Below are 17,510 nucleotides of genomic sequence, written 5' to 3'. Positions count from 1 at the left end.
ACTGAGGGAATAAATCAAGTAAGAAGTAGGATCATTTTGCCATAGACTTCTATACAATCAGACTTCTTTTTTCTCCCTGACGGCCATTAGAAAGAATTCAGGTTCAGGCTCCAAATCACACATTTTCTCTTTTTTTTGGCCACAAGCTATCCCTCCTTTCAAACCTTACAATAGCTCTATGCAGCAATGTTTTTACATTGTTGGCATCATGTTGGCATCTTGCTTCTGATGTAATTGTTAAAAGACATAAAATATTATTCACAAAATACAAATAGATGATCCGGCAATCCTTGGAAACTGCATTTTTATGTAATCGCTTCATAATTTCTAATGATCACTGTAAATAAGCAGAGCCGAAATTGCTTTTTGAACATCATCTTGTATGAACATTAAAGTTCTCTGTATTTTATGTTCTCCGACATAACTGGGAATTTCATATGGAGTTATAGCTGTTTTCCATGGTGCTTTATGTCTGGCAGCGGAGGAGCAGCACGGCAGATGCCATTTATTTGGTTGACAAGCAGGTAGTCGCTCAAGGACGGACGTCTGATAGATCACTTGGAATGCATTCCAAATACGTAAGAAGGATAGTTATTCACCACAGCCGCTCTAATGACAAGCTGTAATGAGAAAGGTCAGACGGATAAACAAATGCAAAAGATTTACAATCATGCTGATCGCATCAATGGTGCTTTGATTTCACTGCGGGGCAGGTGAAAGCCTCCTAACTGCAGTTTGGTTGGGTTGGCCTGACCTATGAAAGCTGCTAGAAACACAAATGTGTTTGTCTGTGGAGAAATAAGGATTATTTTTCACCTTTCGACAGAATAAAGTGGTTCTCAGTCTGAGGGATATTCATGTGGAACAGAGTGTTTTTTCTGAGAATGCAATACACCTTGAATTCCGTCTGCAACAGGATGTGTTTATTATTTCAACAGTGAGACATAGAGTGACATTCATATCAATCAGGTAAACTCTGTTATCATTTTGTGCTGGCGGTAGTTTTCATTTCATTTCAGGTTGACAGGTGACTGAATCATAATCAGCCTGCTCGCTGCTTTCTGCTGCACAGAAGTGAAACACTACGAATATGTTGTTGTCTACTTCACACACTGAGACACATTTACGTTCATGTATCTATTATTTAGAGAGAAATTGATAGTTTTCTACTTAAGAGATGACTCGACTGCCTCACATATTTAACATTTCAGTCCTTTAAGATTTTCTTTCTTTCTTCCAGTTGTTTTTTTCCCTAGTCAAAACCTAGCGCCTACATTACCCACGATGCATCTCCAACATTGATGTGTGAAGCCACTGTGGTCTGATGTAGACTTAAACCTCAAGCAGAGATAAGCATTAGGCTACAGAGTTGTTCCGATACCAATAGTAGTATCTGAAATGCATCAGACACAGTAGCAGCGAGTACGCGAGTCTATGCACCAATGAGAAATCAAGGTATCATTTATGCTACACTGGAACTACAACAACATCATTGTTGCCAGATCCGTCCTTCTTCCTCTATGGCTATTGCAAAAGTTCAACTTTCAACAGATATGAAAAGAGTGATATTTAAGATAAGATCAAATGACAAGTAGGGTCATTTTCTCATAGACTTCTTTACAATCTGAACTATTTTGGCAACCGGAGTAGTCGCCCCCTGCTGGTCAGTGGAGAGAATGCAAGGTTTAAAGACCCTTCCGCATTGGCAGAACCGGACGTTGACGCCTGGTTTTAAAAAGTTTTACGAAGAGTTTTAACAAAGAGACTATGTTATAGCTCTCTTGCCCTTGAAATACTGTTGTAGTATCATATAAAAGAAAAGTGAAGGCTCGGTATATTTAATAACTTCTAATAAGACTAGTATTGATAGTCAAGGCTGAAGGTAGAACGTCCATCTCTTTTTTAACCCAGGTATAAGAAATCCATCCTAGAGTATCATGAACGGTCAAACAGTAGATGTTTTTGATGCAAAATTAATAACCTATGCTTTGTAATATTTATACTTCTTGTCTTCCCCGTTGGTTCTGGGGGCAGAAATACAAATCTGGAATAATATCAAGCACATTAATGGAGTTGGCCTGATGGCTGAGAGGCTGTGTCACAAATCATATTCAAACATATTCAACATCAAATAAACTTTAATTTGGGTCATTGTTATCATGCATTTGTAACAGGATGGCTCTTCAAAATTCGACCATGCTAATTACAGGCTGAATGTGATTATGTTAATTATTACCCACTTTCAAGCCCTACATTGCTTGACTGTTGGCCGTGATTCAACTGAAGGACTGTTAAAGCAGACAAAGGTTTCCACCATATATACTTTTCTTTATTTGAAAAAAAAGAAAAAAATAGAATAAAGTTGTCTTAATTGCTTAACAAGCCCTTCCTGACATTTGTGATCTGTAACGCAACAAGTTGTGAAGCAAAAGACACAGTAAATAGATTCATTTCTAATTAAAAGTTAACATAAAGTCCTCTCATAAAGGCTGCACTGAGCTGTTATCTAAAGTAGTCATGTTTAACACATTCTCACATTAGTTTCACAGGACTGCCTGCAGTGTGAGGTCAGTCTGAAGCATGCGTTTACCAGTATTTACAACAGTAAGCAATGGGTTGCCTATCGGTAAAGCCAAAAGGTAAAATAAATTAGTCAAAGAGTGCTCTGAGAAAAGGTCATTTGGTCCAAGGTCTCTGCTTTGATAGGCACTGAATGAGTCTTCATCTGCATAATAGACATCGCATGCAGAGAGTGAAGAGGTTACAGAGCTCTACAAGGACTGGTTACTCAGCACAAAAGGAGAATCATGATCTTTTTTTTCAGAAATGACGGTATATTCAGCCCACAGAAGCGGTCAATTTATAGAAAATTGGCACTGTGATTGGGGTTAGGGGTTAATCTAAGAAATATCAGAACAAATTATGGGAGAAAATAATTTCTATAGGGTCGCGATCTAAAGGATATCTTATGTGTTGTCATTCCACTCGCAAAGCTTTCTTCTGTTTCAATATTCGATGATCGTTGCAAACCAAAGAGATACTAAACAAAGAGAGTGAATGTCAAACACTACTTCCAGCTGCTGTTACAGCAGTCTATAAAATATCATACTAGACCACATTCCCGTATTGCAAAGTACTAAAAACGTTGTGATGTAATTGAAATATGCCATATGGACGCATATTTTTTCCTTTCCGACATATCAATCTCACGTCTGTATGGAACGGACTGTACTTTCACAATGCAAGAAAACATGAATTGCAAGTTTCATGATTTAATAGAAAAGAAAAACAACAACATGGAAAACATGTTTGCTGTGAAGAAATACTGGGTGGAGTCAGGCTAGCTGTTTCCCTCAGCTTCAAGTCTTTATGCTAAGCTAGGCTAACCATGTCCAGAGATGAGAATGATATCAATCTTCTCATGTTAGTCGCAGAAAGAAAGAAAATAAGAATATTTCCCTAATGATGAATTACTCCTTTAAAAAACTTTTATTTCAGTATTATTCTGTGTGTGTGTGTGTGTGTGTGTGTGTGTGTGTGTGTGTGTGTGTGTGTGTGTGTGTGTGTGTGTGTGTGTGTGTGTGTGTGTGTGTGTGTGTGTGTGTGTGTGTGTGTGTTTCTTGCCCTGTAATCTACTTAAAGCATGTTCTGTTCGGGTTTGGAATTCCTGCTTACAGCTTAATTAAAGTTAATCTTTTGCAGTAATATATATTTTTCCTCTTGAATAGATTGTCTAAGTAGTGGGAAAAAAAATCATGATCCTCTTAAAACCCGCAAAGGTTTGCTCAGTTGTGATTTTAAATGACTTTATTTCCTAACGCTCCACATGCAGCCATCTCAGAGATTTAAAAATCACTGTGGACTTGTCGCCACCTGTTTCCTGACCCAGCAGAGCTCATTAGCCGCGGACAGAAATGAGAAGCAGGAGGCGGTGAGGTAACGCAACGTGCCGTTCACACAGTGCTGCAGGTCGATGGGTGCCCTTTTCATCTAATGAGCTTGCAAAGATGAGGAGCTGCTCAGTGGAGTTGTCACAGTAAACAGGGTCTGATGATGTCTTCCTCCTGAAGCTGTTAAGACAAGTTCACCCAACATAACCTTCAAAAGTCATGAGAGCGCCGCACTGTTCACATTCCACAATTTGTTGCCTCATAAATCAGAAGTCTTGTAGTTGTCGTGGTTTTCCAATTACAAGATCTTCCACCAGGAGGAATCCTTGATGAGTATGTCTGGTTTCCAAATTACATTTGATTAGTGTCACATTAAATACCATGTGCATAGTCATGCTTGGTGATGTTGTCGTTGGCAAACATGTTCACGAAATAGGTTTGTATGTCTTTTTTCCTCTGTTGCAACAAAGATTTGCCGTGACCTGTCAATCAAAAGGTAGTCCCGCCCTAAAGCATACCCTGCTTTATGGTCTGTTTGACTCTAAATGGAGCATAATTGACTAAATGAACATCATGCTGTATTGAAGAAGACTTTAAACTAGAGATTGAGACCATAAACTCATGTTTACAATGTTTACTGAGGGAATAAATCAAGAGAGAAGTAGAGTCATTTTCTCATAGACTTTATGAGTCGCCCCCTGATGGACATTAGAGAGAATGCAAGTTTTGTCAGAAAAGGAGGTTGCTGTGTTTAACTAGCAAGTAGGCTAAAAACACACTGCACTCACATCACTACGGCCAACATTGTGAACAATAACTACGCCCTGCAACAGAAAGCCTCTGGCAACCCAGAACCCGACACACAACCTCGGCTCGGCTTCTTCTCATTGCGGTCCTGGTATCAAAGAAAAGGAGAACAATTTCCTGCTTTAATTAAGGTTCTCACAAAAGGCACTGGATCAAATTTGTCCAAAGGGGGTCCACAAAAGGACCACAAACAGACATGAAGACAGGCTCGCTTCACGCAACCGTCTCTCGCACTCACTATTCATATTAGTAAATAAATGTCTTGCAGTTTGAATAGTGAAAACCACTGGATATTAGTAAGCTTTTAAAAGACATATTAGTGATAATTGCAAGTGACAAATAATTGACTTGTGATTTTAGAGACTCATTTTGCTTTTAAAGCTTTAAGAAGTAAGTAAGTAAGTCAGTATTTTTGCACACTGACTTCTTGTCTTTAAGCATAGCATGTAGTATCCTTTTCATCACATATTTATATTAGTAAAAATACTAAAATTGTATTTCCATGTAAGCCCCCACATTAGGCTGCTTCACAAAGGACCAGGTTTGAAAAAGAACAGCATTTTACTCAAAAACTTTACTCAATGAATATCACGCTGTGTTGAAGAAGACTTGACAAAATGGCAAATGACCGTTGCCTGGCTATAGCTGGGGATACTGAACAGTATCAAGGTGGTGCATTTAAATATGACTCCCTTCCTCACTGATCCCTGCTGCACCAATGCTGCTACTTATAAGGTCTGCCTTATAAAGTCATGGAGAATATGTAAGCAACATGTCAGCTATGAACACATGCAGCAGTAGCAAAGCAACATTGAGCATTAAAGTTGCCCTATTATGCTTTTCCACTTTTTCCCTCTCCTTTAGTGTGTTATATATATTTTTGTACATGTAAAAGGTCCATAGAGTGTAAAACCTGAAGTCCACGCCTAAAAGGAGTTACCCTCCCCCTCAGAAGCTCCTGAGCTCCTGAAACGGCTCCATTGAATTCTCTCCTTCACTTCTGTAACTTTATGAGGTCACAATGTTACAGAAGTGACGTAAAACTCCTTCCGGCTAGTTTGGCCCTCAAACAACAAAAGAGAGAGATGGAGCTGAAGCTCTGGAGGAAGAGTTTTTTGAAATGTGAAACCAATCAGAGCAGACTTTGCTTTCTGGAGGGAGGAGCAAGCGCTACAACGGAGCGTTTCAGAGAGAGGGTGAGAAGAGGTGCTGCAGGACAGCCAGGATGAGAAAAACAAGTAGGATTATGAGCATTAACGCATGTAAACATGTTGTAACTGTAACTGGAGATAAAGATATGCACCCAGAAAATACCATAATAGGGCCTGTTTAAACAAGAAGAAAAGGGTAAAAAAGAAAGCAGTGCACTATGGAAAATGGCTTTCATGCTCAACAAAACATATTTCCCGAATGAATAAAGTTAAAAAGAAATCACGAACAAATCTATTTACATGTGTCGTCGATTGCACATTCAAATGGGAGACTGCAGTTATCTGCCGAGCTTGCAGCCGGCTCATAATAACATGGCTAATATATGCTGCTTTGACATTTCCCCCTCTAAGTATTGTTTCATTTGGAAAATACAATCTTGGTGCGCTGGATGTAGTCCAAGATAAACTTCAGTTCCAGTGATTGGACACCCAATTGCAATTGTCTGAGAAGCTATCTGGATCATTTGTATCTGCTGAGAAGTAAACACCATTATTTTCACCATCGCTGACAGAATGTTGGGCTGAAAAAATATCATTAGCATTTAAAGTAGCCAGGCTAATATCCGGTACAAAAGGAAATGATTACAAAGACAATGTGCTGCTTTTGTATGCTGTGTTTAATTTTTGGGATCAGCAACCGGGTGTATGGAGGACATACATACTATTTAATTTAGTGGATACAGCATTTATGATGGTGTGAGCAATTAAACCTTACTGGCTCTGCTGCATTATCTAATCCCTTTGTGCAGTGCTGCTGATTGCATCTTTTTTATTTACTACAATGATGTGGTAGGGATGATGGGGGATCAAAGAAAGTGCCTGTTCTTAGATGTACCCCAGATGTTTCTATGCATGATGGTTTGGTGAACTTTATGTTTCTTCATCTGGGGAATCGGGGAAATTATATGTAAAATAAAGTCCAAGAAAGGAGCATCAAAAGATGAACTACTGCTTTGTAATATACTGAACTTTTTGAAATGCACAATAATATGAGGACCCCATCCTAATTATGTGTACTTTATACTATACTTATTGCATTAATAAATGCGAATAGCAGCAAAATACTTCCATTATATGTCATGTCAATTTTCCAAGAAGAATAAATCCAGACCAAATGCATAGACAGTACATCCTGTAATTGCATTGAGTTTAAAATTAGCAATAATGGGTTGATACAATGGATCATAAAGTTACTAATTTGCCTCAATTTAACAAGGAAATAAGGAACTTATAACCATCACAGCAAAGGTTGGAGACGCTTTTCATGTTTCACTCAATCGAGTTATCTTTTTCTACTCAGCAGTATCAGAATCCTCATTAGTCTACTTAAACCTCTTTTGCAATCATAAGCAGACTAACATTAATAAAAATTAATAAGGGATCATGAGAACTGTCAATATCACCTGTTGCAGCTGCGAGACCTGTTGAATGTCAAATATCAAAGTAGAATGTTTGCTTTCATTAAATCAAATGCCAAATCGCATGTGTGGAGAGGACTAAAGTCACAATGCCCTCGGCTACCTTGTCTATTTCTTGCTTAAAATATGGAAAAACCACACTAGACGCTGTAGTCGGGCTTCACTTCATAAAGACACACATCAGTCAGAAATTAAAAACCTTGCCGTACAGATCGAGGTACTCGAGTACTGACTGAAACCAACACGAATCTCTGAATGTCACCCTGACCCTGAAATCCCTCTCATCCTCTCATAGCCAATTGGAGCACCTGTCTGCAGACAAAGTAGTGCAATCAATAGAGAGCACGACTGCCAGGGGATGACGAGAGGGAGAGCATCGCAATACTGACATGAGATTCCTCACTATGGGGGGTTTTGTGAGAAGGACCTCATTGATTTCACAGACTTCTGTTTCTGCTTTTCACTTCCTGCAAGCACGATGAATGGCCTCCTGCACATACAGTCAGTTAATGAGTGGTCACTATACAGGCATGTGTGGACGTGGATGTTACGACCAGAATATCAAACATATAGATGGAACCAGACAGAGATATCGACATCATCTGTGCAACTGTTGTGCTGCATTAGTTGGAAAAGTATCTGGTGAAAACAGGCTTTTTTAATCATATTTTTAAGTACTTACACTGCGCAATACAACAATTATTCTGTCTGTGTTTACTTATTTAATATTCTTTACTGAGTTATTACTTATTTACTTATTTACAATGGGTTTTTTTAACTTGTTTTTACTATGTCTCTTGTTTGCAGTATCCTCTCTGCTGCTGTAATCCTGCAAATTTCCCTGCTGCTGGACTAATAAAGGATTATTTTATTTTATCTTATCTTATCTTATCCGTCACTTTTTTAATAATAATGGCACAACTAAAATCAAAATAGTTTACTTCATTATTCATAAGAAATCTCTTGCTTCCTGACCCAGAAGAAGATGATGGTGACACAAAATGACGATAATAAAACCTTCCTGGAGCTCAATTAAAAAACGCAGAGACCTTTAGGGGATTTAATCCAACAGTACTGATGTTGTTTGTGTTTTGGCGCGGGGATAGATGGGAAGACGGCGTGCAGCTGACATGTCTTTATCTTTATTTCTCCAATTATCTTTGCTGCTATGCTCTCCATGTGGTGAACTGGTTTCACACTCCAGCAATGGTCCAGATAGCTTCATTAACGTGGAGGCAGGCTGCCAGACAGACAGGATTCACACTGCAGAGGCCCCTCAGCTGTCAGGAGATGGAGCCTTTTTCTGGATGGTTTTATATTAGCAGTGTTTAATTGTCCTACATATCTGAACCAGACGTACAGTTTATGGAGTGTTCTATGTGTCTTACACGTCCAACAAGCAGGGATTCAGGAAATCGTGTTAGTTAACATGACACTGTTGGTCTATTTACTAGTAATGTGAACTGTTCAGCTAGGCTTTCAGACCCAAGTTTATTCATTCTCTCCGTATTAATGTTATTATATGTGGGTATAATATGTTACTTTACGTATAAATAATAGTATCGTGATAACTCTCCAGTTATATAGCATTTCTGAACATACCTAAACGTTTTTTTATGTTAGTAGGCCTTGTCAAGATTTCAAGCGGCAGAAAATGTATGTAATTGTACAGTGTAGATTTAAGTTTGTTTATGAATAAGTGCTGTCAGTATTTAATGCTATCATCTCCTGGCTGTCGCTCTCATCGCAGGAGCCACTTTGGGTTTCAGTATCTCACTCATGGACATGTGGACATGCGGACACAGGTGGAGCCGGGGATTGAACCACGCACTGTGTGGTCAAAGGATGACCCCTTCTTTCCACTTTCTTTTCCCTGTTCAATCGTAAAACAACTGAAAGCAACTCAACACTTCCAGCAGATTTTCCCCCTTCTAGCTGGCCTGTTATTGGTTGACTCTTAATATGAAAAATGTACAGGAAGTACTGAGTTTCATTGGCGGTAGCTTAACATAAAAAAAATGGAAGAGTGAAAATGAATAGGTGGGTGAAACAGCACAGGGATGGGTATTACATTACTCTATTGATCTGATAGAAGTGATAGTGCTGGGGAAATACACATTATGCTTAATTTACCATGGGGGATCTTTGTTGTTGGTAACAGGTAACTTCATACCTCATCAAAAACATTTTTACCCGACATTTACAAACCAGGTGTTTTTGTCTGTGCTGTCCACAGCTATAATTTGAGACTCTGGCTTTTATATGAGGATTCATGATACCGAATAAAACATAAGTGCTTGCCTGTGATGATGAATTAAGAAGTGAATATCCTTGTGTCTCTTTTGGACTAAAATATTGTCTTAAAAAGTATGCATGCAGCTTGAGCTGTGTTTTTACTGATGTGTATTGCTTAACATAGGAATGAATGAAATCCTTGTATGTCAACTTCAGCAGCAGGAGACCCTCAACCCTCCGGCTAAATCAGATCACCTGTTTAATTAATGGACTGACTCTCTTTCTGCAGCTCACCACCACACAGTGTGTCTCCACAGAGCATTGAATAGTCATGTGTGCTTATCGATAACATGCTATATGTCTCCCTCTGGAGATATATATATATATATGTGTGTGAGAGGCTGACTGGTTTGCTGATCAATAGCTGTGATTGCTTGGCCAGAACCCACATTTGTCAGCTTAACTGGCATTTCTATTTCTCTACTGTGGCTCACTTTCAGGCGTACATCACCATGGTAACTCAGGCTGAAACACCTAACCCGTCCTGAAAATAATAAAAAACATGTTCAGGCTATAGGATCGGTACATACGAGAAGGACAACCCTCTGACATGTCACTTCACAAACAACATTATCTCCCAGGGGGGATTCTGGGCACAGAGTGAGAAGAAATGAGCTTACTGTGAGATTTTATAAGATATCACATTGTTTTTATATATTAGGCCTTGCAGCGGTTAACCCTGTTGCTTCACAGCGAGATTGTTCGGGATTTAAAAGTGGATTGAGTGTTCTACCCCATGTCACTGCAATGCAAACAGTTGGTTATTTACACATCCAGGAGTTAATGAGCAACATGTTTGTGCCTACCTAAAGGTCAAATATTTTCTCTCTTTAAGAGTTGGTCTTATCAAAGCAAAAAAAGAAAAGGCTGAAACTCACTATAAAGCTTTGTAAAGCAGATTGAGCTTATAATTACCGTGACATTAAGAAAAACACTCAACATACTGAATGGTCATTTATCTCCTCCTCTTTAGGGCAGAGTATCGATACTTGGTACCTTTGAAGGAATCAATCCAAATAACCCTGTGCCAAGCTGTATTGAATACCTGATATCTGCAATCAAACCTTTACTGCTCAGATTTGTATAGTTTTACTTGCAGCCAATCACCACAGTGACACAGTACAACGACAAGCAGCTAACGGTGATAAAAGCGTGAACAACGCATGATACATTTATTGATACCGGCATCATAATTCTTTAAAAGATACCCAGCACTACTTCATCTCGCTGCAAAAAGCTACAGATGGAGGAAAAATAATAACATTAGGAGACTCTTCAGGGACTTCTGTGTCGTGCAAGATAAGGATCACATGACTGAAGGACTTTACTTTCGCTCGAGTAAAGTACCAAGTTCTAAAAACCAATTGACTCATGATACATTTTCAAATTTTCAATGTTCTTTTAGATATATTCCCAGTGTAAATAGGACTTCAGAAAATCAGGTCCAAGCATAAAAACCTAATCATAAGTGGTAAGATCATAGCTTGAAGGATTTAAACAATATTTTATATGCAAGTAAACGTCATACAGACATATACACGCACACATGCACGCACTCAACTGAACGCATTATCTCCCCACAGATGAAAGGTGAACCTGGATTGCAGGTCTGGGACAAAATGCAATTAAACACAGAACACCAGAGACAAAAGACTGTGATCCCCCAGCCCTGACCTCCACAGCCTCACCTTCCACCTCCCTACATAAAGGGAACAAAACATTCGGCATTGACTCTGAACATGGAACCATCCATCATGGACATAATTCCCAGGGATTTTTTGCTGGGAGACAATGGGTCCCAAGTAGAGATTTTTCTGTTTTAATAGATTACTGTACTAAAACACAGTTCCCGTTTATTTCCAGTTCTTGCAACAGCAAGATTTATTTTCACCACATCTTAATTTATAATAAATTCACATGTTCTGGCTTGTGGCGTCATAAACATAAAACAGGGCTTCTTAAAAAAAAAAAAAAAAAAAACAGCAGGTAGTTACTTTGAATAATAAGAGATGTCACTAATTAATATAATTGGCTGTTGTTTATTTAGTGTCTTCTTGCGTCTGAGACAACCGAGACATATTTCAGTGTGCAGCTGGAGGCTGACTTCTTGAATTAAAATCTTTCTTTATTGGTTACAGACTGATGAGACAAGATGGAAAACACACTTTCTGTGAGAGCAGTGTTAACAAATTCTCCCTCAAGCAATCCTCTGTGTCTTTGGCAGTAGAGAGTGTTATTTTTCTCTGTTTTATATTTTTCTAAGGTTTCTACAACATAATGGTTTGCTCTTTGTGAGGGAAGATCTTTTGTCCCACGCTTCACACTTACACAGTCCGCTTTATGCCCACTGGTCTGCAAAGGTCATTACTGCATCTTTATTATCATTAAATTAGCAAAGCTAGACCAGGCTTTTCTTGATCTTGTAGAGTCTCTACGTCCTCTCAAAGCAGTTTTCTGACCAGGTTCAGTGCCATTGGCCATGCTCATTTTAAGTGTGGTGGAAGCACTTCTGATGGAGTATACTGAAAAGAAGTCCAGAACACGGACGTTGCTTGAATGGCAGTGAAGTTATTAAAATTCTATTTGGTAGCGAGAATACTAAATGACCTATAAATCCCCTTTAGAGCTTTATAATTGGTATTTTGACCTAAGGATGACTCTCCACAACATATAACGTTATCCCTGACACCATTCATTATATGGTATTATAAATAGGAATTTGTCCATTAGATTTTGATATGTGTATATAAATGGAAAGTTTGGCGCTAGAGAAAAGTTGGGGAGTAGTAGTAAAACATTAGACTTTTTCCTCTGAGTCTCATGAATATCCACAGCAAATCTCCTGTAAATCCATTAAGTAGCATTAGAGCTGTGTGATGGAGCCTTTAATAAAACGGTGCTCTCAGTTTAGTGTTGGCTTTGTTACCGCATGAGACATCAGTATGTGTAACATTTGCTTAATGCTTGGAAAGAGATGAACTCATCTTTGTGCTGCGGAGCATCCTGCTGGGCCTCTACACTGAGGGTGTTGATGAGTTTCTTCAGCCTCCTACTGTACATTAGCTCCGAGCTCTTTAACGCTCATCAAGCTCATCAACTTTAACAACAGACTCAGCTTGACAATTTGCACGCTGGTTAGATTACAGAGCTTCTGGAGGTAGGCCTGTGTTGTCAGAGAATCTTAATTTTCATAGTTGACTTTCATGTCAGACATTGAGCTATTTACTTATTTTCTAACTGCCCCTCTCTGCTCCTTTAAAAGCCCCGGAAAGATCCCCGTCAACTGAAACCAGACATTCTCACCACAATGTGTCAACTATCGCAGTTTATGACACTTTACGTAAGATTCTAACGTCAGTTTTGGACGTGTGAAGGGACGTTAATATGAGTCTTTTCAAAATAAACTACCGTCTTTACAGAAAATATGCGACATGAAAAAGCCCTTCCAGTGACAATAGAGATTTTGATGCGAGAAAAGTCAGGTGAAGTTATTATAGCCAGACAAAGTCCAGCGGGGGAAGAGGTAATGGGTGGATGGATAAGTCAACAACTTGAAGACTGCTGTTTGTTGTTGCTAATGTCTACAGGTATTCACTTAAAACATAACTTTTGCACATTCTATAAACAGTTAGTATTTAGTGTATATCTCAGCCAACAGGCCATGAAAACAGACACAAGTACATATTATTTATTGGCAATGTTTTTATATAGAATAACAGTCTTTAACACTGCTGTTCACATCTTGTCCAAAAGCAGTTAGTGTTGGTTTGTTAGTACTATGGTCAAACCCTAACCTTAACCAACCATCCTATTCTTAAAAGTGGCACATCAGAAAACACTCAACTGCTGTTGAGGTATTAGGACTTGTTAGGAGCAACTGGTCAGGAAATGTATATGAAAATGTATAATTGATTTATTACAAGAGCAGATCAGCTACTGTACAACAAACTGAGGATTCTGAGGTTAAATAGTAACGTCAGAATTATACAATATAGAACACCATTACAGTCTTTAACATCTTTGTTTCTTTAAACAGAGTTGGTTGTTTTTCAAAGTTGTTTCTGTGTCTCAGCTCGTGCCGCAGTGGAAAGAAACCACTCGGGGAGAGATGATTAATGGCAGCTATAAAAAGGAAGCGGAGGGGAACTGTGACATTGAGTGAGATCAAAAGGTTATTATATATTCAATACTAACGCAATACTAATCATGAAAAAGGAAGGGATTAAGTCTGCTGCTGCTATCATGAGGCTCTTAAATACACGACTTACACAACCTTTACTCGAAGATGAATGAAGATTTAAGTCAAACATACACACTGAAGTACATCATTAATTACAGTGAATATGGCTTCTTCACATGAATGGGTTTATTATTTCACTTATAAAGCACAACCTTCATCAGTATGTTCAATAACCCAGAGGTTAGAGAGATTCCAGTCAGGGACATTATATATAAAGGTGAGAAAGAAGTCAGTGCAATGCTTAACTTAATATAACTACATAACTTTCCATCCATGAAATTCTGAATAGCCATAGTAGTCTCCTTATTATGAAGTATCGTCTCGGTGATCAGTGTGTCGCATAAACTGTGTTTCCATTCACATAATTGTATGCACATTTTAAAATAGTGCGTTAGAAAAGCTGTATGGAAACGGCAAAAACTGATCAAACTTCTTCAATTGCAGCGGAAAAAAAGCTTTTACTTTCGCTTGAGGTGGAAAAGAATTGATGCGCTAAATAGATAATGAAAAACTGCCTTTGCAGCAAACAAACAGCAAAAAAATTAAACTCTGAAAAAAATGATTTCAGTTGTCTCTGCTGTCAGCATCTTCTATAGTCCCATAACCTGCAAATGTTTGTCTTTTTGAAACAAAAAAGACAAACATAGTTGGTTATACTTCCAAGCCGACTTGTTTTTGTGTCCTGTTTCCAACCTCTACTTTATCTTCTGTGTTTATGGGCTACACTGTAGCAGAGTTTATTCACTCCATTATGGAACATTTGGAAAAAACGTTTGCTTAAAAATCGGCTTGAGAATTGAATGGAAACGGAGCTGAACTTTGGGTTTCTGTTGTTTTCACAGGCTGAGTTGTAAGAACAGTGGTGGTCTATGATAATTCATGTAGTATAACACTTGTTTATTCACCTAAATTTACAGATACAGAATCTAAAAGAAAATTGAAAAGCGGACCAGTGTGGTGAAGAGGATGGTCATGGATACACGCAGGTGAAAATTAGTTTCCTTTTGTAGATTAGCTGGGCTCGCCCTTAGAGACAAAGTAAAGGGTGTAGACATCCAGAGGGAGACGCTGCCTCCTCACATTGAAGGGAGCTATATGAGATAATTCAGGCATCTGATCAGGACGTCTCCTGGGAACGTCCAACTGGTATGAGGCCGCCGGGTAAACCCTGAACATGCTGAAGAGATTAAATATAGAAGAGTCTGTGATATTTATCTAGCAATTTCTAACACGTGCAGAGAGATAAAGGACCAGAAGTTAAAGTATAGCAATGTTTCTTTACATATTCTGGTCTTTTTACACATTTTTTATAGTTTTGAGGGCAGTACGACTACACATGTTGTTATTTGATTGGCATGCTTTTACCAAACACCTCCAGATTTAAGGTGCTAACTAATTATCCTTTAATCATGTCCATTTAATTCCAAATAAAACACTTTGCAGTTCATTAGGTGTCATCTGGTCGGTGCTAATTCAATTGAACAATTGTTTGGGGAAAAATACCAAATGACATGACATGAGTTCCTGTCTCGTAAAATGTTCTTTGTCATAATCTTCTTTCAAGACTTTAAGTGTTTCATTGTTGTGCTTATACATTCCAGAGAGTTAATTTCAGCTCGCACAAAGTGTGAGGAACGGGGTATTAATTGAGGCCAGTTGGCCCAGTTTTGTTCCACACCCACAAGTCCACCTGGTTGTGCACCACAACACCTCAGCCCAAGTGACAGACGGCGGTGGGAAGACGTTTGTTTGCCTGCTCTGAGATCTCCCAGTTGGTTTAGAAGTGTCAGAGGTGCTTTATTAAAGCATATGTTGGCTGAAACATCTGTCAATTTTATTTTTACAGCCCAATATCACAAATAACACATTTGACTGAATTCGAATAGGAAGAAAATTCCCTACAAAGACTTGTAACAGGGAAAAAGTGTAAGAAATCTCAGCATGTCTGTCCGTCCTCTCCCAGGATATTACAGTATAGACAGTGAGGATGACCAAATTATAAATAGACATATATGAAGAATGGATATGAGAAGGTCATTGAGCAATTTCAGATGCTGACAAACAAACCCGAGCCACACGACTTCCTGTCCACCGTGGAAACCTGGAAAGAGGACGGACTATGCAGACTCACAACAGGCAAATCTCAAGCACACTGTTCACACAGTTAAGAGACAAGAAGAGAGGCAGAATCATCAGGAGGACAAAGCAGCACCACAGCCAAACATCTGGAATGAGGCACTGAGTGTGGAATCAATAAATTACTTTTACTGTTGTAATTGTACGACGTATTTTTTTTTGTGTGCTTGCACTTTATTGGGAATAAAGAAAAACTGTTATTTTCCTTTTTTTTGTATTGTTCTGTTATACTACATTTAAAGTTGCATCCTTAACAGAGAAAAAGTCAAATCAGCAGCTGAAACTTTCCAAAGCTCAAGAAAGTGGTGCATAATAATTATATACGGCCGTAGCTCTCATGGTACTCAAATGTAAAGTTTAGGATTTTTTTTATTGAATCGTATTAAGCCAAGTTGTAAAATACCTCCATTTTCGCTATGATAAAGAATATAACAGCAGTTAAGATTGGTTTTTTTACTGCATTGCAACACCTCACAAATTAAAAAACATAGAAACAGACATTCCACCCTCCTCTCACATCTACCACCCACATCACTGCTGTCTCTCAACGATAGCTGCACGATCCGCACAGCAGCGAGTCAGACCTAAAAATGAGTTATACGCATCCCTTCCAGACAGCGTGACTACCAATCACTCCTCAACGTTTATCTCCTGGCCAGAATTGTTCTTTTTTTCCCTTTGTTTTTCATCATCAACTACTGTGACTTAATTTATAGCTTAATTTATCATAAGAAATGAAGCAGCAGATGTTGGGGGCCCCTGAAGGGACATGGGGAAAAGTTAATGAAAAAAAAGGAACGTTTATGAGACAATTTGTCAAACATGACAACTGTTTGGAGCAAGTGCTAATTTTTAATTGGAAAAGATTTGGCAACACTGCTTTATTTTGTATTGTAAGGGGATGTTCCCATGTCAATTTTTTAACCCTTTTTTCTGTTTTGAAGCATTAAGTTTGCAGATTTTTGGGATTTACGGTTTTTTTTGCAACCTATGGACGGGGGTTAGGTAGAGGCAGCGACCTGTCAATCACAGTAAGCCCACCCTAAAGCATACCCTGCTTTATGGTCTGTTTGACTCTAAATGGAGCATCATTTACTAAATGAACATCATGCTGTATTGAAGAAGACTTGAAACTAGAGATTGAGACCATAAACTCATGTTTACAATGTTTACTGAGGGAATAAATCAAGAGAGAAGTAGAGTCATTTTCTCATAGACTTCTATACAACCAGAGGAGTCGCCCCCTGGTGGACAGGAGAGAGAATGCAGCTTTAAGACATTTCTGCATCGGCTTCACTCAGCAGAACAGGAGGTAAAATAAAATAAAATAAATTAATATTGAGTATAACATTAACGTGCTTATACATTATCAAACAACACCTAATGACAAGCGGTGTTTGTTAACTGAAAATATCATTGGTGGGATATTTACTGCATTATAGAGTTATGCATGTGCGCAGGAGCCATATTAACAAGATTTTCGACGTCACCTGAAGGCAGCAGCAGCTCCCTC

The sequence above is a fragment of the Anoplopoma fimbria genome, chromosome 18 (assembly GCF_027596085.1).
Source record: "Anoplopoma fimbria isolate UVic2021 breed Golden Eagle Sablefish chromosome 18, Afim_UVic_2022, whole genome shotgun sequence".
Classification (NCBI taxonomy): Eukaryota; Metazoa; Chordata; class Actinopteri; order Perciformes; family Anoplopomatidae; genus Anoplopoma; species Anoplopoma fimbria.
Note: the sequence above shows the minus strand (reverse complement) of the source record.